General features: G+C 48.1%; 2 long non-coding RNA genes across 3 annotated transcripts in view; one reads left to right on the forward strand and one right to left on the reverse strand.

Moving 5' to 3' along the window:
- Window positions 1–23,101, reverse strand: part of LOC142483331 (uncharacterized) — a 43,103-nt gene that overhangs the window by 11,042 nt on the left and 8,960 nt on the right. The window contains exon 3 of one of the 2 annotated variants that reach the window (XR_012797308.1): window positions 18,434–18,565. This is a non-coding gene — a long non-coding RNA (uncharacterized LOC142483331). Of the gene's footprint in view, window positions 1–18,393; window positions 18,566–23,101 lie in introns of those variants that run through there. The other variant, XR_012797307.1, reaches the window with a different exon arrangement.
- LOC142483332 (uncharacterized) overlaps window positions 9,843–23,101 on the forward strand; it is a 39,080-nt gene continuing 25,821 nt past the window's right edge. The window contains exon 1 of the long non-coding RNA XR_012797309.1: window positions 9,843–9,953. This is a non-coding gene — a long non-coding RNA (uncharacterized LOC142483332). The remainder of the gene's footprint in view (window positions 9,954–23,101) is intronic.

The following is a 23,101-nucleotide window of genomic DNA, read 5'->3' on the forward strand; positions in this document are numbered from 1 at the left end:
TCCCAATAACGTGATGGTAAGTATGTCTTAGTGTTACTCCCATCCAGTCCCTATAACTCCCAATAATGTGACGGTAAGTATGTCTTAGTGTTACTCCCATCCAGTCCCTATAACTCCCAATAACGTGACGGTAAGTATGTCTTAGTGTTACTCCCATCCAGACCCTATAACTCCCAATAACGTGATGGTAAGTATGTCTTAGTGTTACTCCCATCCAGACCCTATAACTCCCAATAACGTGATGGTAAGTATGTGTTAGTGTTACTCCCATCCAGACCCTATAACTCCCAATAACGTGACGGTAAGTATGTCTTAGTGTTACTCCCATCCAGTCCCTTCAACTACCAATAACATGACGGTAAGTATGTCTTAGTGTTACTCCCATCCAGACCCTATAACTCCCAATAACGTGATGGTAAGTATGTCTTAGTGTTACTCCCATCCAGTCCCTATAACTCCCAATAACGTGACGGTAAGTATGTCTTAGTGTTACTCCCATCCAGTCCCTATAACTCCCAATAACGTGACAGTAAGTATGTCTTAGTGTTACTCCCACCCAGTCCCTATAACTCCCAATAACGTGATGGTAAGTATGTGTTAGTGTTACTCCCATCCAGACCCTATAACTCCCAATAACGTGACGGTAAGTATGTCTTAGTGTTACTCCCATCCAGACCCTATAACTCCCAATAACGTGATGGTAAGTATGTCTTAGTGTTACTCCCATCCAGTCCCTATAACTCCCAATAACGTGACAGTAAGTATGTCTTAGTGTTACTCCCACCCAGTCCCTATAACTTCCAATAACGTGACAGTAAGTATGTCTTAGTGTTACTCCCACCCAGTCCCTATAACTTCCAATAACGTGACGGTAAGTATGTCTTAGTGTTACTCCCATCCAGTCCCTGTACCTCCCAATAACGTGACGGTAAGTATGTCTTAGTGTTACTCCCATCCAGACCCTATAACTCCCAATAACGTGACGGTAAGTATGTCTTAGTGTTACTCCCATCCAGGCCCTATAACTCCCAATAATGTGATGGTAAGTATGTCTTAGTGTTACTCCCATCCAGTCCCTATAACTTCCAATACCGTGACAGTAAGTATGTCTTAGTGTTACTCCGATCCAGACCCTATAACTTCCAATAACGTGACGGTAAGTATGTCTTAGTGTTACTCACATCCAGACCCTATAACTTCCAATAACGTGACGGTAAGTATGTCTTAGTGTTACTCCCATCCAGTCCCTATAACTCCCAATAACATGACGGTAAGTATGTCTTAGTATTACTCCCATCCAGTCCCTATAACTTCCAATAACGTGACAGTAAGTATGTCTTAGTGTTACTCCCATCCAGACCCTATAACTTCCAATAACGTGACGGTAAGTATGTCTTAGTGTTACTCCCATCCAGTCCCTATAACTCCCAATAACGTGACGGTAAGTATGTCTTAGTGTTACTCCCATCCAGACCCTATAACTCCCAATAACGTGACGGTAAGTATGTCTTAGTGTTACTCCCACTCAGACCCTATAACTTCCAATAACGTGACAGTAAGTATGTCTTAGTGTTACTCCCATCCAGTCCCTATAACTCCCAATAACGTGACGGTAAGTATGTCTTAGTGTTACTCCCATCCAGTCCCTATAACTCCCAATAACGTGACGGTAAGTATGTCTTAGTGTTACTCCCATCCAGACCCTATAACTTCCAATAACGTGACGGTAAGTATGTCTTAGTGTTACTCCCATCCAGTCCCTATAACTCCCAATAACGTGATGGTAAGTATGTCTTAGTGTTACTCCCATCCAGACCCTATAACTCCCAATAACGTGACGGTAAGTATGTCTTAGTGTTACTCCCACTCAGACCCTATAACTTCCAATAACGTGACAGTAAGTATGTCTTAGTGTTACTCCCATCCAGTCCCTATAACTCCCAATAACGTGATGGTAAGTATGTCTTAGTGTTACTCACATCCAGACCCTATAACTTCCAATAACGTGACGGTAAGTATGTCTTAGTGTTACTCCGATCCAGACCCTATAACTTCCAATAACGTGACGGTAAGTATGTCTTAGTGTTACTCACATCCAGACCCTATAACTTCCAATAACGTGACGGTAAGTATGTCTTAGTGTTACTCCCATCCAGTCCCTATAACTCCCAATAACGTGATGGTAAGTATGTCTTAGTGTTACTCACATCGAGACCCTATAACTTCCAATAACGTGACAGTAAGTATGTCTTAGTGTTACTCCCATCCAGACCCTATAACTTCCAATAACGTGACGGTAAGTATGTCTTAGTGTTACTCCCATCCAGTCCCTATAACTTCCAATAACGTGACAGTAAGTATGTCTTAGTGTTACTCCCATCCAGACCCTATAACTTCCAATAACGTGACGGTAAGTATGTCTTAGTGTTACTCCCATCCAGTCCCTATAACTCCCAATAACGTGATGGTAAGTATGTCTTAGTGTTACTCCCATCCAGACCCTATAACTCCCAATAACGTGACGGTAAGTATGTCTTAGTGTTACTCCCATCCAGTCCCTATAACTCCCAATAACGTGATGGTAAGTATGTCTTAGTGTTACTCCCATCCAGACCCTATAACTCCCAATAACGTGATGGTAAGTATGTCTTAGTGTTACTCCCATCCAGACCCTATAACTCCCAATAACGTGATGGTAAGTATGTCTTAGTGTTACTCCCACTCAGACCCTATAACTTCCAATAACGTGACAGTAAGTATGTCTTAGTGTTACTCCCATCCAGTCCCTATAATTCCCAATAACGTGATGGTAAGTATGTCTTAGTGTTACTCCCATCCAGACCCTATAACTCCCAATAACGTGACGGTAAGTATGTCTTAGTGTTACTCCCATCCAGTCCCTATAACTCCCAATAACGTGATGGTAAGTATGTCTTAGTGTTACTCCCATCCAGACCCTATAACTCCCAATAACGTGATGGTAAGTATGTCTTAGTGTTACTCCCATCCAGACCCTATAACTCCCAATAACGTGATGGTAAGTATGTCTTAGTGTTACTCCCATCCAGACCCTATAACTCCCAATAACGTGACGGTAAGTATGTCTTAGTGTTACTCCCATCCAGTCCCTATAACTCCCAATAACGTGATGGTAAGTATGTCTTAGTGTTACTCCCATCCAGACCCTATAACTCCCAATAACGTGATGGTAAGTATGTCTTAGTGTTACTCCCATCCAGACCCTATAACTCCCAATAACGTGATGGTAAGTATGTCTTAGTGTTACTCCCATCCAGACCCTATAACTCCCAATAACGTGACGGTAAGTATGTCTTAGTGTTTATCCCATCCAGACCCTATAACTCCCAATAACGTGACGGTAAGTATGTCTTAGTGTTACTCCCATCCAGTCCCTATAACTCCCAATAACGTGATGGTAAGTATGTCTTAGTGTTACTCCCATCCAGACCCTATAACTCCCAATAACGTGATGGTAAGTATGTCTTAGTGTTACTCCCATCCAGTCCCTATAACTCCCAATAACGTGATGGTAAGTATGTCTTAGTGTTTATCCCATCCAGACCCTATAACTCCCAATAACGTGATGGTAAGTATGTCTTAGTGTTACTCCCATCCAGACCCTATAACTCCCAATAACGTGATGGTAAGTATGTCTTAGTGTTTATCCCATCCAGACCCTATAACTCCCAATAACGTGATGGTAAGTATGTCTTAGTGTTACTCCCATCCAGACCCTATAACTCCCAATAACGTGATGGTAAGTATGTCTTAGTGTTACTCCCATCCAGTCCCTATAACTCCCAATAATGTGACGGTAAGTATGTCTTAGTGTTACTCCCATCCAGTCCCTATAACTCCCAATAACGTGACGGTAAGTATGTCTTAGTGTTACTCCCATCCAGACCCTATAACTCCCAATAACGTGATGGTAAGTATGTCTTAGTGTTACTCCCATCCAGACCCTATAACTCCCAATAACGTGATGGTAAGTATGTGTTAGTGTTACTCCCATCCAGACCCTATAACTCCCAATAACGTGACGGTAAGTATGTCTTAGTGTTACTCCCATCCAGACCCTATAACTCCCAATAACGTGATGGTAAGTATGTCTTAGTGTTACTCCCATCCAGTCCCTATAACTCCCAATAACGTGATGGTAAGTATGTCTTAGTGTTACTCCCATCCAGTCCCTATAACTCCCAATAACGTGACGGTAAGTATGTCTTAGTGTTACTCCCATCCAGTCCCTATAACTTCCAATAACGTGACAGTAAGTATGTTTTAGTGTTACTCCCATCCAGTCCCTATAACTTCCAATAACGTGACAGTAAGTATGTCTTAGTGTTACTCCCATCCAGTCCCTATAACTTCCAATAATGTGACGGTAAGTATGTCTTAGTGTTACTCCCATCCAGACCCTATAACTCCCAATAACATGACGGTAAGTATGTCTTAGTGTTACTCCCATCCAGACCCTATAACTCCCAATAACATGACGGTAAGTATGTTTTAGTGTTACTCCCATCCAGTCCCTATAACTTCCAATAACGTGACAGTAAGTATGTCTTAGTGTTACTCCCATCCAGTCCCTATAACTCCCAATAACGTGACGGTAAGTATGTCTTAGTGTTACTCCCACCCAGTCCCTATAACTTCCAATAACGTGACGGTAAGTATGTCTTAGTGTTACTCCCACCCAGTCCCTATAACTTCCAATAACGTGACGGTAAGTATGTCTTAGTGTTACTCCCATGCAGGCCCTATAACTTCCAATAACGTGACGGTAAGTATGTCTTAGTGTTACTCCCACCCAGGCCCTATAACTCCCAATAACGTGACGGTAAGTATGTCTTAGTGTTACTCCCATCCAGACCCTATAACTCCCAGTAACGTGACGGTAAGTATGTCTTAGTGTTACTCCCACCCAGTCCCTATAACTTCCAATAATGTGACGGTAAGTATGCCTTAGTGTTACTCCCATCCAGGCTCTATAACTCCCAATAACGTGACGGTAAGTATGTCTTAGTGTTACTCCCATCCAGTCCCTATAACTCCCAATAACGTGACGGTAAGTATGTCTTAGTGTTACTCCCATCCAGTCCCTATAACTCCCAATAACGTGACGGTAAGTATGTCTTAGTGTTACTCCCATCCAGTCCCTATAACTCCCAATAACGTGACGGTAAGTATGTCTTAGTGTTACTCCCATCCAGTCCCTATAACTCCCAATAACGTGACGGTAAGTATGTCTTAGTGTTACTCACATCCAGGCCCTATAACTGCCAATAACGTGACGGTAAGTATGTCTTAGTGTTATTCCCATCCAGGCCCTATAACTTACAATAACGTGACGGTAAGTATGTCTTAGTGTTACTCCCATCCAGTCCCTATAACTCCCAATAACGTGACAGTAAGTATGTCTTAGTGTTATTCCCATCCAGTCCCTATAACTCCCAATAACGTGACAGTAAGTATGTCTTAGTGTTATTCCCATCCAGGCCCTATAACTTACAATAACGTGACGGTAAGTATATCTTAGTGTTACTCCCATCCAGTCCCTATAACTCCCAATAACGTGACGGTAAGTATGTCTTAGTGTTACTCCCATCCAGTCCCTATAACTCCCAATAACGTGATGGTAAGTATGTCTTAGTGTTACTCACATCCAGGCCCTATAACTTCCAATAACGTGATAGTAAGTATGTCTTAATGTTACTCCCATCCAGTCCCTATAACTCCCAATAACGTGACGGTAAGTATGTCTTAGTGTTACTCCCACCCAGTCCCTATAACTTCCAATAACGTGACGGTAAGTATGCCTTAGTGTTACTCCCATCCAGGCTCTATAACTCCCAATAACGTGACGGTAAGTATGTCTTAGTGTTACTCCCATCCAGTCCCTATAACTCCCAATAACGTGACGGTAAGTATGTCTTAGTGTTACTCCCATCCAGTCCCTATAACTCCCAATAACGTGACAGTAAGTATGTCTTAGTGTTATTCCCATCCAGTCCCTATAACTCCCAATAACGTGACAGTAAGTATGTCTTAGTGTTATTCCCATCCAGGCCCTATAACTTACAATAACGTGACGGTAAGTATGTCTTAGTGTTACTCCCATCCAGTCCCTATAACTCCCAATAACGTGACAGTAAGTATGTCTTAGTGTTATTCCCATCCAGTCCCTATAACTCCCAATAACGTGACAGTAAGTATGTCTTAGTGTTATTCCCATCCAGGCCCTATAACTTACAATAACGTGACGGTAAGTATGTCTTAATGTTACTCCCATCCAGTCCCTATAACTTCCAATAACGTGACGGTAAGTATGTCTTAGTGTTACTCCCATCCAGTCCCTATAACTTCCAATAACGTGACGGTAAGTATGTCTTAGTGTTACTCCCATCTAGTCCCTATAACTTCCAATAATGTGACGGTAAGTATGTCTTAGTGTTACTCCCATCCAGACCCTATAACTCCCAATAACGTGACGGTAAGTATGTCTTAGTGTTACTCCCATCCAGTCCCTATAACTTCCAATAACGTGACGGTAAGTATGTCTTGGTGTTACTCCCATCCAGTCCCTATAACTTCCAATAACGTGACGGTAAGTATGTCTTAGTGTTACTCCCATCCAGTCCCTATAACTCCCAATAACGTGACAGTAAGTATGTCTTAGTGTTATTCCCATCCAGTCCCTATAACTCCCAATAACGTGACGGTAAGTATGTCTTAGTGTTACTCCCATCCAGTCCCTATAACTCCCAATAACGTGACAGTAAGTATGTCTTAGTGTTATTCCCATCCAGTCCCTATAACTTCCAATAACGTGACGGTAAGTATGTCTTAGTGTTACTCCCATCCAGTCCCTATAACTCCCAATAACGTGACAGTAAGTATGTCTTAGTGTTACTCCCATCCAGACCCTATAACTCCCAATAACTTGACAGTAAGTATGTCTTAGTGTTATTCCCATCCAGTCCCTATAACTTACAATAACGTGACGGTAAGTATGTCTTAGTGTTACTCCCATCCAGTCCCTATAACTTCCAATAATGTGATGGTAAGTATGTCTTAGTGTTACTCCCATCCAGTCCCTATAACTCCCAATAACGTGATGGTAAGTATGTCTTAGTGTTACTCCCATCCAGTCCCTATAACTCCCAATAACGTGATGGTAAGTATGTCTTAGTGTTACTCCCATCCAGTCCCTATAACTCCCAATAATGTGACGGCAAGTATGTCTTAGTGTTACTCCCATCCAGTCCCTATAACTCCCAATAACGTGATGGTAAGTATGTCTTAGTGTTACTCTCATCCAGACCCTATAACTTCCAATAACGTGACGGTAAGTATGTCTTAGTGTTACTCCCATCCAGTCCCTATAACTCCCAGTAACGTGACGGTAAGTATGTCTTAGTGTTACTCACATCCAGTCCCTATAACTTCCAATAACGTGACGGTAAGTATGTCTTAGTGTTACTCCCATCCAGGCCCTATAACTCTCAATAACGTGACGGTAAGTATGTCTTAGTGTTATTCCCATCCAGTCCCTATAACTCCCAATAACGTGACGGTAAGTATGTCTTAGTGTTACTCCCATCCAGTCCCTATAACTCCCAATAACGTGACAGTAAGTATGTCTTAGTGTTATTCCCATCCAGTCCCTATAACTTCCAATAACGTGACGGTAAGTATGTCTTAGTGTTACTCCCATCCAGTCCCTATAACTCCCAATAACGTGACAGTAAGTATGTCTTAGTGTTACTCCCATCCAGACCCTATAACTCCCAATAACGTGACAGTAAGTATGTCTTAGTGTTATTCCCATCCAGTCCCTATAACTTACAATAACGTGACGGTAAGTATGTCTTAGTGTTACTCCCATCCAGTCCCTATAACTTCCAATAATGTGATGGTAAGTATGTCTTAGTGTTACTCCCATCCAGTCCCTATAACTCCCAATAACGTGATGGTAAGTATGTCTTAGTGTTACTCCCATCCAGTCCCTATAACTCCCAATAACGTGATGGTAAGTATGTCTTAGTGTTACTCCCATCCAGTCCCTATAACTCCCAATAATGTGACGGTAAGTATGTCTTAGTGTTACTCCCATCCAGTCCCTATAACTCCCAATAACGTGATGGTAAGTATGTCTTAGTGTTACTCTCATCCAGACCCTATAACTTCCAATAACGTGACGGTAAGTATGTCTTAGTGTTACTCCCATCCAGTCCCTATAACTCCCAGTAACGTGACGGTAAGTATGTCTTAGTGTTACTCCCATCCAGTCCCTATAACTTCCAATAACGTGACGGTAAGTATGTCTTAGTGTTACTCCCATCCAGGCCCTATAACTCTCAATAACGTGACGGTAAGTATGTCTTAGTGTTACTCCCATCCAGTCCCTATAACTTCCAATAACGTGACGGTAAGTATGTCTTAGTGTTACTCCCATCCAGTCCCTATAACTTCCAATAACGTGACGGTAAGTATGTCTTAGTGTTACTCCCATCCAGTCCCTATAACTCCCAATAATGTGATGGTAAGTATGTCTTAGTGTTACTCCCATCCAGTCCCTATAACTCCCAATAACGTGACGGTAAGTATGTCTTAGTGTTACTCCCATCCAGTCCCTATAACTCCCAATAACGTGACGGTAAGTATGTCTTAGTGTTACTCCCATCCAGACCCTATAACTCCCAATAACGTGACGGTAAGTATGTCTTAGTGTTACTCCCACCCAGGCCCTGTAACTTCCAATAACGTGACAGTAAGTATGTCTTAGTGTTACTCCCATCCAGTCCCTATAACTCCCAATAACGTGACGGTAAGTATGTCTTAGTGTTACTCCCACCCAGGCCCTGTAACTTCCAATAACGTGACAGTAAGTATGTCTTAGTGTTACTCCCACCCAGGCCCTGTAACTTCCAATAACGTGACAGTAAGTATGTCTTAGTGTTACTCCCATCCAGGCCCTGTAACTTCCAATAACGTGACAGTAAGTATGTCTTAGGCCTCGGCCAGGCTCCCCGCTGACGTGCAGAGGCGCGCTGAGGCTCAGGGAAAGCGGGTGCTTTCCCTGGCCTTGCGGGTGCTTTCCCTGCGCGCCGTCAGGGGGCGGGCCGGGGGCTGGCGCGTCACTGGCCGGGGGCGGGCCAGTGACATCACGGAGCTGGTTCGCCCTCATTGGGCGAACCGCTCACGTGACCGGCCTATCGCACCGGCAAGCGGGGGAATGTTACATTTCCCTAAGACCTACGCTTCCGCGCGCTTGCGGAAGCGTAGGTGAGCCCCTACTAAAGCCGGTCTAATTGCGACTGTAGGGGCTCAGTGCTGAGCGGGAGCGCGCCTCAGCGCGCCTCCGCCAGCAAGCAGGGAACATGGCCGAGGCCTTAGTGTTACTCCCATCCAGGCCCTATAAAGTAAATCATTCAAGAAAAGAACATGCCCCAGAAGGTTACTTTGGACACTATAGATTAACCCCTAAATCTCTCCTTCTCCCTTACCCAATCCTATTGGACGGAGTGTCTGATCAGCGTATTCCCTAAAATCCCCCCCAAAACCCCCATCTCATCCGCAGTGGCAGCGAATGGGTTAACCCGCGACCTCCTCTGCCCCCAGATCGTTTTTTTTTTTTCTGACCCGTTTTCGGAGACGTGCAAACTCGAAAACGTTTCTCCTCCTCCCGACGGCCGCCCCGAGGGACGCGTTTACGGGGGCGGCGGCGGCGGCCCCGACCGGCTCCCAAAAGATAACAGAAGGTCGTGACACACAAGCACAAAAACAAAGCACAACAGCTTAACGGCAAACAGATGACGGCCCGAGCAACGTGTAAATCGGAGGCCTGGAAAACCGTCTCCAGGGGAAGAGGAACACAGCACAACAAGAATTAACGGCTTGAAACAACTTTAATAAAAGGTTCACGTAAGGTAAAGGCTGAGAACTTACAGGCCACATGTTGCTGCTAATATTATTCCAATTTTTCCCTGTTCTCTTGATCCTCTCCGTGGAGTTTCTTGTTTTGGACATCTCTCTCTCTCTCTCTTTCCCCCCCCCCCCTTTTTATGATCTCGCTTTTATCTCTCATCCTTCCCTCTTTACATTCCCCTTCCTCCCCCCCCCCTCCCCCCTTGAGGTTCCCTAGGGTGGGAATGAGACACGGGGTTAAAATTCCGGACGCAAATTCTATTTCGGACGAAGTTCGATTTGCGGCCGGAATTTTCAACCTGGAATGTAGCCGGCTAACGTGGGCGTGGAGGCATCAGAACCTGCTGGCAGGTAACCTTCCAAGCCGTGACCTCCACCTAGTGTAGGAGATTCCATGAGTCCTTTGCAACCCCTTCCACAGCCCGGTAGCCCCTTCCGCGGAATGCCACCTCACATGCCCGGGCCCTCTGGGATCTTTAGAAGTTCCATTCATGGGTCTGTAGGCCCCCACCCCTATGTTGGCCCTCACGCCCATGGGCCCTCCACATCCGCAAAGTCTGTAGGTCCCTCTCCTCCCCCAATTGTCGCTCCTCCTCTCAAGTCCAAACCTTCTTCTCCCTACTACTCCCAATGGCCCAAACCTCCCCCCTCCCTCGCCCTTTCCCACGCCCAAACCTTCTCCCACTCCTCTGCCAGAAGCTTATACGGAAGAGGGTCCTCTAATTTATGTTAACTGGACACTCTTCCCTAGAGAGTCCTGCTGTGGTCCTCTTGAAAGGGAGTGTCTATCAAATGAGCAGTTTAGACACTACCTGTAAGTCTAACTCTTTTTTTTTTTTCCATGGCAACGTAACGGCACATGACCCCGCAGCATCATTTGACACCTGAGCCATGCAGGGGAAGGGGGCGTGAGCAGGGGGAGACCAGGCAGGGGGGTGCAGGAAGAAAACTTTGCGCACCCCTGCGGTAGGGCTTTTCTCTGGTGTTCGGTAGGGCTTTTCTCTGGTGTTCGGTAGGGCTTTTCTCCAGTGTTCGGTAGGGCTTTTCTCCGGTGTTCGGTTGGGCTTCTCTCCGGTGTTCGGTAGGGCTTTTCTCCGGTGTTCGGTAGGGCTTCTTTCCGGTGTTCGGTAGGGCTTCTCTCCAGTGTTCGGTAGAGCTTCTCTCCAGTGTTCGGTAGAGCTTCTCTCCAGTGTTCGGTAGAGCTTCTCTCCAGTGTTCGGTAGAGCTTCTCTCCAGTGTTCGGTAGGGCTTCTCTCCAGTGTTCGGTAGAGCTTCTCTCCAGTGTTCGGTAGGGCTTCTCTCCAGTGTTCGGTAGGGCTTCTCTCCAGTGTTCGGTAGGGCTTCTCTCCAGTGTTCGGTAGGGCTTCTCTCCAGTGTTCGGTAGGGCTTCTCTCCAGTGTTCGGTAGGGCTTCTCTCCAGTGTTCGGTAGAGCTTCTCTCCAGTGTTCGGTAGAGCTTCTCTCCAGTGTTCGGTAGGGCTTCTCTCCAGTGTTCGGTAGAGCTTCTCTCCAGTGTTCGGTAGAGCTTCTCTCCAGTGTTCGGTAGGGCTTCTCTCCAGTGTTCGGTAGGGCTTCTCTCCAGTGTTCGGTAGGGCTTCTCTCCAGTGTTCGGTAGAGCTTCTCTCCAGTGTTCGGTAGGGCTTCTCTCCAGTGTTCGGTAGAGCTTCTCTCCAGTGTTCGGTAGAGCTTCTCTCCAGTGTTCGGTAGAGTTTCTCTCCAGTGTTCGGTAGAGCTTCTCTCCAGTGTTCGGTAGGGCTTCTCTCCAGTGTTCGGTAGAGCTTCTCTCCAGTGCTCAGTAGGGCTTCTCTCCAGAATTCGGTAGCACTTCCCTCTGACGTTCGGTAGGACTTTTCTCCGGCATTCGGCAGGACTTTTCTCCAGTGCTCAGTAGGACTTCTCTCCAGTGTTCGGTAGGGCTTTTCTCCAGTGTTCGGTAGGGCTTTTCTCCGGTGTTCGGTTGGGCTTCTCTCCGGTGTTCGGTAGGGCTTTTCTCCGGTGTTCGGTAGGGCTTCTTTCCGGTGTTCGGTAGGGCTTCTCTCCAGTGTTCGGTAGAGCTTCTCTCCAGTGTTCGGTAGAGCTTCTCTCCAGTGTTCGGTAGAGCTTCTCTCCAGTGTTCGGTAGAGCTTCTCTCCAGTGTTCGGTAGGGCTTCTCTCCAGTGTTCGGTAGAGCTTCTCTCCAGTGTTCGGTAGGGCTTCTCTCCAGTGTTCGGTAGGGCTTCTCTCCAGTGTTCGGTAGGGCTTCTCTCCAGTGTTCGGTAGGGCTTCTCTCCAGTGTTCGGTAGGGCTTCTCTCCAGTGTTCGGTAGAGCTTCTCTCCAGTGTTCGGTAGAGCTTCTCTCCAGTGTTCGGTAGGGCTTCTCTCCAGTGTTCGGTAGAGCTTCTCTCCAGTGTTCGGTAGGGCTTCTCTCCAGTGTTCGGTAGGGCTTCTCTCCAGTGTTCGGTAGGGCTTCTCTCCAGTGTTCGGTAGAGCTTCTCTCCAGTGTTCGGTAGGGCTTCTCTCCAGTGTTCGGTAGAGCTTCTCTCCAGTGTTCGGTAGAGCTTCTCTCCAGTGTTCGGTAGAGTTTCTCTCCAGTGTTCGGTAGAGCTTCTCTCCAGTGTTCGGTAGGGCTTCTCTCCAGTGTTCGGTAGAGCTTCTCTCCAGTGCTCGGTAGGGCTTCTCTCCAGAATTCGGTAGCACTTCCCTCTGACGTTCGGTAGGACTTTTCTCCGGCATTCGGCAGGACTTTTCTCCAGTGCTCAGTAGGACTTCTCTCCAGTGTTCGGTAGGGCTTCTCTCCAGTGTTCAGTAGGGCTTCTCTCCAGTGTTCGGTAGAGCTTCTCTCCAGTGTTCGGTAGAGCTTCTCTCCAGTGTTCGGTAGAGCTTCTCTCCAGTGTTCGGTAGAGCTTCTCTCCAGTGTTCGATAGAGCTTCTCTACAGTGTTCTCTCCAGTGTTCGGTAGAGCTTCTCTCCAGTGTTCGATAGAGCTTCTCTCCAGTGTTCGGTAGAGCTTCTCTCCAGTGTTCGGTAGAGCTTCTCTCCAGTGTTCGGTAGAGCTTCTCTCCAGTGTTCGGTAGGGCTTCTCTCCAGTGCTCAGTAGGACTTCTCTCCAGTGTTTGATAGCACTTCCCTCTGACGTTCGGTAGGACAATTCTCCGGTATTCGGTAGGACATTTCTCCGGCGTTCGGCAGGACTTTTCTCCGGCATTCGGCAGGACTTTTCTCCAGTGCTCAGTAGGACTTCTCTCCAGTGTTCGGTAGAGCTTCTCTCCAGTGTTCGGTAGAGCTTCTCTCCAGTGTTCGGTAGGGCTTCTCTCCAGTGTTCGGTAGGGCTTCTCTCCAGTGTTCGGTAGGGCTTCTCTCCAGTGTTCGGTGTGGCTTCTCTCCGGCGTTCGGTGTGGCTTCTCTCCGGCGTTCGGTGTGGCTTCTCTCCGGCGTTCGGTGTGGCTTCTCTCCGGCGTTCGGTGTGGCTTCTCTCCGGCGTTCGGTGTGGCTTCTCTCCGGCGTTCGGTGTGGCTTCTCTCCGGCGTTCGGTGTGGCTTCTCTCCGGCGTTCGGTATGGCTTCAGAATTGGGTAGAACTTCTCTCCAGTGTTGGGTAGGACTTCTCTCCAGTGTTGGGTAGGACTTCTCTCCAGTGTTGGGTAGGACTTCTCTCCAGTGTTGGGTAGGACTTCTCTCCAGTGTTGGGTAGGACTTCTCTCCACCGGTCTCCATGTTTCTGGCAGACTTCTGCTGCTCTGAAAACTATCTGCTTCCTTTATCTGCTGCCAGGAGAAGTTAACACTGAACTAACAACGGATAATTAATGGCTTGATTATTTGCTGGGTAATGCGGAGATGTTTAACCATTTCACGGCCAGAGCAGCACCATGAATTGCAGGCCCCTCTGCCATCGAAAGGTTACATGGCTTAAATACCGGAGATTACCGCCTTTAATTACCAAATAAAATACTTTTGAGGATTTTTATGGTATTCACTTTACCTCGTTTGTGACGTGTTCGCTGAACCTTGTCACCAAGTATCGAGCACACCCTCTGAGGAGCGTGGTGACCAAACCGTTAACAATTTGCCGGTCTCCATGGGGGTGGGGCAACTCCCGTCCTCAAGGGCCGCCAACAGGTCAAGTTTGAAGGCTATCCCTGCTTCAGCACAGGTGGCTCAAGCAGTGGCTCAGTCGAAGACTGCGCCCTGTGCTGAAGCAGGGATATCCTTACCCTGAGCATTGATGCTTCGTTAACGGTGGTCACCATACTGACCCGGAACCCGCGGGGATCGACCCAGAAGAATCAGGGGTGGGAAGATTTAACCCCTTCCTGCTCTGCAGTGCGCCGCCGGCAGCGAAAGTACAGGAGAGGGATACAGGACGCGGAAGCAAACGGGAAAGTAGGGTGACGATAATCTCTGACCCGTGGAGCTTGCAATCTAAAGGCTTGGTAGCACAGGCGAGCTGGAATAACCCCTCCAGCAGCTGCCGGCTGGTGTCCTCCTGATGGACGGGGGCGGGGGGGAGACTGTCAGCCAAGTTCAAGGATGAGCCCGCCACAGGAGTCTCTCTGTCTCCTGTGTCTCCGTCTGGGGCCACGGAGGGGGGGGGGGAGGGGGTTGGGTGGAGGAGAGGGGGGGGGAACCCGCATCTGGAAGACATTGGCTCGCTGATTAATTAAAGTATTGCTGGGAAGTGCATCTCTCACGCCCACCTAATACACAGACATCAGGGACATGTACCTCTCACCCCCTCCTAATACACAGACAGCAGGGACATGCACCTCTCACCCCCTCCTAATACACAGACATCAGGGACATGTACCTCTCACCCCCTCCTAATACACAGACATCAGGGACATGTACCTCTCACCCCCTCCTAATACACAGACAGCAGGGACATGTACCTCTCACCCCCTCCTAATACACAGACAGCAGGGACATGTACCTCTCACCCCCTCCTAATACACAGACATCAGGGACACGTACCTCTCCCCCCCTCCTAATACACAGACATCAGGGACACGTACCTCTCCCCCCCTCCTAATACACAGACATCAGGGACATGTACCTCTCACCCCCTCCTAATACACAGACATCAGGGACATGTACCTCTCACCCCCTCCTAATACACAGACAGCAGGGACATGTACCTCTCACCCCCTCCTAATACACAGACATCAGGGACATGTACCTCTCACCCCCTCCTAATACACAGACATCAGGGACATGTACCTCTCACCCCCTCCTAATACACAGACAGCAGGGACACGTACCTCTCACCCCCTCCTAATACACAGACATCAGGGACACGTGCCTCTCGCCCCCTCCTAATACACAGACAGCAGGGACACGTGCCTCTCGCCCCCTCCTAATACACAGACAGCAGGGACACGTACCTCTCACCCCCTCCTAATACACAGACATCAGGGACACGTGCCTCTCGCCCCCTCCTAATACACAGACAGCAGGGACACGTGCCTCTCGCCCCCTCCTAATACACAGACATCAGGGACACGTACCTCTCACCCCCTCCTAATACACAGACAGCAGGGACACGTACCTCTCACCCCCTCCTAATACACAGACAGCAGGGACACGTGCCTCTCACCCCCTCCTAATACACAGACAGCAGGGACACGTGCCTCTCGCCCCCTCCTAATACACAGACATCAGGGACACATACCTCTCACCCCCTCCTAATACACAGACATCAGGGACACGTACCTCTCACCCCCTCCTAATACACAGACATCAGGGACATGTACTTCTCAACCCTCCTAATACACAGACATCAGGGACACGTACCTCTCACCCTCCTCCTAATACACAGACATCAGGGACACATACCTCTCACCCTCCTCCTAATACACAGACATCAGGGACACGTGCCTCTCGCCCCCTCCTAATACACAGACATCAGGGACACGTACCTCTCACCCCCTCCTAATACACAGACATCAGGGACACGTACCTCTCACCCCCTCCTAATACACAGACATCAGGGACACGTGCCTCTCGCCCCCTCCTAATACACAGACATCAGGGACACGTGCCTCTCGCCCCCTCCTAATACACAGACATCAGGGACACGTACCTCTCACCCCCTCCTAATACACAGACATCAGGGACACGTACCTCTCACCCCCTCCTAATACACAGACATCAGGGACACGTGCCTCTCGCCCCCTCCTAATACACAGACATCAGGGACACGTACCTCTCACCCCCTCCTAATACACAGACATCAGGGACACGTATCTCTCACCCCCTCCTAATACACAGACATCAGGGACACGTGCCCCTCACACATGACCCCTGGGTAAGTCGTACTGTACAGTCGGGAATAATCCAGCGAGACAGAAATCTGATGAAAGATTTAGGGCGAGTGGCTAAAAAATGCCAAATCTCAGCTCTGTGTGTTTGCAAGAGCGGCACATAGAGAGTTAACATCTCCCTGCACAGAGGCGCTGCATCTCCCTGCACAGAGGCGCTGCATCTCCCTGCACAGAGGCGCTGCATCTCCCTGCACAGAGACGCTGCATCTCCCTGCACAGAGGCACTGCATCTCCCTGCACAGAGGCGCTGCATCTCCCTGCACAGAGACGCTGCATCTCCCTGCACAGAGGCGCTGCATCTCCCTGCACAGAGACGCTGCATCTCCCTGCACAGAGACGCTGCATCTCCCTGCACAGAGGCACTGCATCTCCCTGCACAGAGGCACTGCATCTCCCTGCACAGAGACGCTGCATCTCCCTGCACAGAGGCGCTGCATCTCCCTGCACAGAGACGCTGCATCTCCCTGCACAGAGACGCTGCATCTCCCTGCACAGAGACGCTGCATCTCCCTGCACAGACACGCTGCATCTCCCTGCAGAGGCGCTGCATCTCCCTGCACACAGGCGCTGCATCTCCTGCACAGACGCTGCATCTCCCTGCACAGCTCTTACAGGCGATCTCCCTGCACAGAGGCGCTGCATCTCCCTGCACAGAGGCGCTGCATCTCCCTGCACAGAGGCGCTGCATCTCCCTGCAGAGGCGCTGCATCTCCCTGCACAGAGGCGCTGCATCTCCCAGCACAGAGGCGCTGCATCTCCCTGCACAGAAACGCTGCATCTCCCTGCACAGAGACGCTGCATCTCCCTGCAGAGGCGCTGCATCTCCCTGCACAGAGGCGCTGCATCTCCCTGCACAGCTCTTACAGGCGATCTCTCTGCACAGAGACGTCTGCACCCCTTTCAACCATTATCACCTAGCATAGAGTGCTTCTACTGCAGCAAGGGATTCTGGGAAATGACATGCAAATGAGCACACAATGTGTCACCTGTTGCCTGGAATATCCATTCACATAGAGCCCATTGAAGCAGTTGTGTGCTTATTGGCATGTCATTCCCCAGAATTCTTTATTGGCTACTAGCTGATATACCCGGCGTTGCCCGGGATTACATTTTGGGGGGGCGGGCGAGACGCTTCCCCTCCCGAGACACTTCCCCTCCCCCCCTTGACAGCTAGGCGGTGGCGGCTCACTTTTTTGGTTGTAATCCCCCCCACCTTCAGAGCTCAGCGGCGGTGGCTTACTGGGGGGGCGGGAGGGTAGTGATGAGTGACTGGGTGGGGTGGGTGGGTGACTTACCTTGACCGGGTGACTTACCTTGACCGGGTGGGTGCCGCTTCCTGCCGCCAGACGCTTCCACCCCTGGCCCTAATATCCCCGCGGCAGGTGGCTGGGGCGGGAGGTGGGCTCGGGTTACTGAATGGGTGAGTGGGTTGTTTTACTGGATGGGTGGGTTACTGAATGGGTGGGTGGGTTACTTACTGAATGGGTGGGTGGGTGACTGAATGGGTGGGTGGGTGACTGAATGGGTGGGCGGGTGAGTGAATGGGTGGGCGACTGAATGGGTGGGTGGGTTACTGAATGGGTGGGTGGCTGGGTGCGTTACTGAATGGGTGGGTGGCTGGGTGGGTTACTGAATGGGTGGGTTACTGAATGGGTGGGTGTCTGAGTGGGTTACTGAATGGGTGGGTGGGTTGGTGAATGGGTGGGTTACTGAATGGGTGGGTGGCTAGGTGGGTTACTGAATGGGTGGGTGGGTTACTGGGTGGGTTACTGGGTGGGGGGGGGCAGACACACTGGCCAATGAGAGCCGTGGGACGGCGGGACACACGTGGGGGGGGCAGACACACCGGTCAATGAGAGCCGTGGGAGGGCGGGCGGACCGACGGACAAATCAAATGGTCTACAGACACTCACAACCAAGATTTTCAGTTTTATATATATAGATAGAAGATATGCTAGCGGTGGAGGTTTTTTGTTGCTTTTTCCACCCACCATAACTTAAAAAAATATATATATATATATATACACACACACACACACACACACACACACACACACACACACACACACACACACACACACACACACACACACACACACACACACACACACACACACACACACACACACACACACACACACACACACACATGGACTGTAACATAAGTGTTGTTATTGGATTTCTACCGGAGTTTCCTCTTTGTCGGTGGAGCCAAACCGTCGGAAGCCAGAGAGCCACCCGTACAGTGAGGTGCTGCTGCTGCCTGCGATCCCTGGCGCGTCCCGATGTGGGTGTTATCTGGGGCCGGGAGTCTGTTCCTGGAAGACAATTTGTACCTGTGAACTCTTGCCCAGATTTCATGGGCAGGGGGCGGGGGCGGCTGGCAGAGTCTGGCTGCTGGCGCGGGGCGCGCGGCGGCGGAATCATCCTGCACATTTCTGAGAACCCGAGAAAGTGTGGAAAATGCCGCTGGAAACTTCCACGGTGCCAGGAAGATGGAGGGTTCGGAGAGACGGGTGGTGGTTTTTTCCCTGTGTATAATACAGATACACACGCTGCTCTGCGTATAATACAGATACACACGCTGCTCTGCGTATAATACAGATACACACCCTGCTCTGCATATAATACAGATACACACACTGCTCTGTGTATAATACAGATACACACGCTGCTCAGCGTATAATACAGATACACGCGCTGCTCTGTGTATAATACAGATACACACGCTGCTCTGCGTATAATACAGATACACACGCTGCTCTGCGTATAATACAGATACACGCGCTGCTCTGTGTATAATACAGATACACACGCTGCTCTGCGTATAATACAGATACACACGCTGCTCTGCGTATAATACAGATACACGCGCTGCTCTGTGTATAATACAGATACACACGCTGCTCTGCGTATAATACAGATACACGCGCTGCTCTGTGTATAATACAGATACACACGCTGCTCTGCATATAATACAGATACACGTGCTGCTCTGCGTATAATACAGATACACACGCTGCTCTGCGTATAATACAGATACACACGCTGCGCTGCGTATAATACAGATACACACGCTGCTCTGTGTATAATACAGATACGCACGCTGCTCTGCGTATAATACAGATACACGCGCTGCTCTGCGTATAATACAGATACACACGCTGCTCTGCGTATAATACAGATACACACGCTGCTCTGCGTATAATACAGATACACACGCTGCTCTGCGTATAATACAGATACACGCGCTGCTCTGTGTATAATACAGATACACACACTGCTCTGTGTATAATACAGATACACGCGCTGCTCTGTGTATAATACAGATACACACGCTGCTCTGTGTATAATACAGATACACGCTCTGCTCTGCGTATAATACAGATACACACGCTGCGCTGCGTATAATACAGATACACATGCTGCTCTGTGTATAATACAGATACACATGCTGCTCTGTGTATAATACATACACGCACGCTGCTCTGCATATAATACAGATACACACGCTGCTCTGCATATAATACAGATACACACGCTGCTCTGCGTATAATACAGATACACACGCTGCTCTGCGTATAATACAGATACACTGCTCTGCGTATAATACAGATACACACGCTGCTCTGCGTATAATACAGATACACGCTGCTCTGCGTATAATACAGATACACACTGCTCTGCGTATAATACAGATACACACGCTGCTCTGCGTATAATACAGATACACACGCTGCTCTGTGTATAATACAGATACACACGCTGCTCTGTGTATAATACAGATACACACGCTGCTCTGTGTATAATACAGATACACACGCTGCTCTGTGTACAATACAGATACACACGCTGCTCTGTGTATAATACAGATACACATACTGATCTGCATATAATAGATACACACGCTGCTCTGCGTGTAATACAGATCCACACGCTGCTCTGCGTATAATACAGGTACACACGCTGCTATGCGTATAATACAGATACAAGCTGCTCTGCGTATAATACAGATACACACTGCTCTGGGTATAATACAGATCCACACGCTGCTCTGCGTATAATACAGGTACACACGCTGCTATGCGTATAATACAGATACAAGCTGCTCTGGGTATAATACAGATACACACTGCTCTGGGTATAATACAGATACACACTGCTCTGGGTATAATACAGATACACACACTGCTCTGCGTATAATACAGTTACACACACTGCTCTGTGTATAATACAGGTACACACACTGCTCTGCGTATAATACAGATACACACGCTGCTCTGCGTATAATACAGATACACGCTGCTCTGCGTATAATACAGATACACACGCTGCTCTGCGTATAATACAGATACACACGCTGCTCTGCGTATAATACAGATACACGCGCTGCTCTGCGTATAATACAGATACACACGCTGCTCTGTGTATAATACAGATACACACGCTGCTCTGTGTATAATACAGATACACACGCTGCTCTGCGTATAATAAAGATACACACGCTGCTCTGTGTATAATACACATACACACACTGCTCTGTGTATAATACAGATACACACGCTGCTCTGTGTATAATACACATACACACACTGCTCTGTGTATAATACACATACACACACTGCTCTGTGTATAATACAGATACACACACTGCTCTGTGTATAATACAGATACACACGCTGCTCTGCGTATAATACAGACACGCGCGCTGCTCTGCGTATAATACAGATACACACGCTGCTCTGTGTACAATACAGATACACGCGCTGCTCTGCGTATAATACAGATACACGCGCTGCTCTGCGTATAATACAGATACACACGCTGCTCTGCATATAATACAGATACACACGCTGCTCTACATATAATACAGATACGCACACTGCTCTGCATATAATACAGATACGCACGCTGCTCTGCGTATAATACAGATACACACGCGGCTCTGCGTATAATACAGATACACACGCTGCTCTGTGTGTAACACAGATACACGCTGCTCTGCATATAATACAGATCCACACACTGCTCTGCATATAATACAGAAACACGCTGCTCTGCGTATAATACAGATACACGCGCTGCTCTGCGTATAATACAGATACACACGCTGCTCTGCGTGTAATACAGACACACACGCTGCTCTGCGTATAATACAGATACACACGGTGCTCTGCGTATAATACAGATACACACGCTGCTCTGCGTATAATACAGATACACACTGCTCTGCGTATAATACAGATACACACGCTGCTCTGCGTATAATACAGATACACACGCTGCTCTGCGTATAATACAGATACACACACGGTGCTCTGCGTATAATACAGATACACACGCTGCTCTGCGTATAATACAGATACACACGCTGCTCTGCGTATAATACAGATACACGCGCTGCTCTGCGTATAATACAGATACACACACGGTGCTCTGCGTATAATACAGATACACGCTGCTCTGCGTGTAATACAGATACACGCGCTGCTCTGCGTATAATACAGATACACACGCTGCTCTGCGTATAATACAGATACACACGCTGCTCTGCGTATAATACAGATACACACTGCTCTGCGTATAATACAGATACACACGCTTCTCTGCGTATAATACAGATACACACGCTGCTCTGTGTATAATACAGATACACACGCTGCTCTGCGTATAATACAGATACACACGCTGCTCTGCGTATAATACAGATACACACGGTGCTCTGCGTATAATACAGATACACACGCTGCTCTGTGTATAATACAGATACACACGCTGCTCTGCGTATAATACAGATACACACGCTGCTCTGCGTATAATACAGATACACACGCTGCTCTGCGTATAATACAGATACACACGCTGCTCTGCGTATAATACAGATACACACGCTGCTCTGCGTGTAATACAGATACACACGCTGCTCTGCGTATAATACAGATACACACGCTGCTCTGCGTATAATACAGATACACACGCTGCTCTGCGTATAATACAGATACACACCCTGCTCTGCGTATAATACAGATACACACGCTGCTCTGCGTATAATACAGATACACACGCTGCTCTGCGTTTAATACAGATACACACGCTGCTCTGCGTATAATACAGATACACACTGCTCTGCGTATAATACAGATACACACGCTGCTCTGCGTATAATACAGATACACACGCTGCTCTGCGTATAATACAGATCCACACGCTGCTCTGCATATAATACAGATACACACGCTGCTCTGCATATAATACAGATCCATACGCTGCTCTGTGTATAATACAGATACACACACTTCTCTGCATATAATACAGATACACGCGCTGCTCTGTGTATAATACAGATACACGCGCTGCTCTGCGTATAATACAGATACACACGCTGCTCTGTGTATAATGCAGATACACGCGCTGCACTGTGTACACGCGCTGCTCTGCGTATAATACAGATACACACTGCTCTGCGTATAATACAGATACATACGCTGCTCTGCGTATAAATACAGATACACACGCTGCTCTGCGTATAATACAGATACACGCGCTGCTCTGTGTATAATACAGATACACACGCTGCTCTGCGTATAATACAGATACACACGCTGCTCTGCGTATAATACAGATACACACGCTGCTCTGCGTATAATAGATTCACACGCTGCTCTGCGTATAATACAGATACACACGCTGCTCTGCATATAATACAGATACACGCGCTGCACTGTGTACACGCGCTGCTCTGCGTATAATACAGATACACACTGCTCTGCGTATAATACAGATACATACGCTGCTCTGCGTATAATACAGATACACACGCTGCTCTGCGTATAATACAGATACACGCGCTGCTC

This window comes from Ascaphus truei, unplaced genomic scaffold (assembly GCF_040206685.1).
Source record: "Ascaphus truei isolate aAscTru1 unplaced genomic scaffold, aAscTru1.hap1 HAP1_SCAFFOLD_321, whole genome shotgun sequence".
In the NCBI taxonomy this organism is placed as follows: Eukaryota; Metazoa; Chordata; class Amphibia; order Anura; family Ascaphidae; genus Ascaphus; species Ascaphus truei.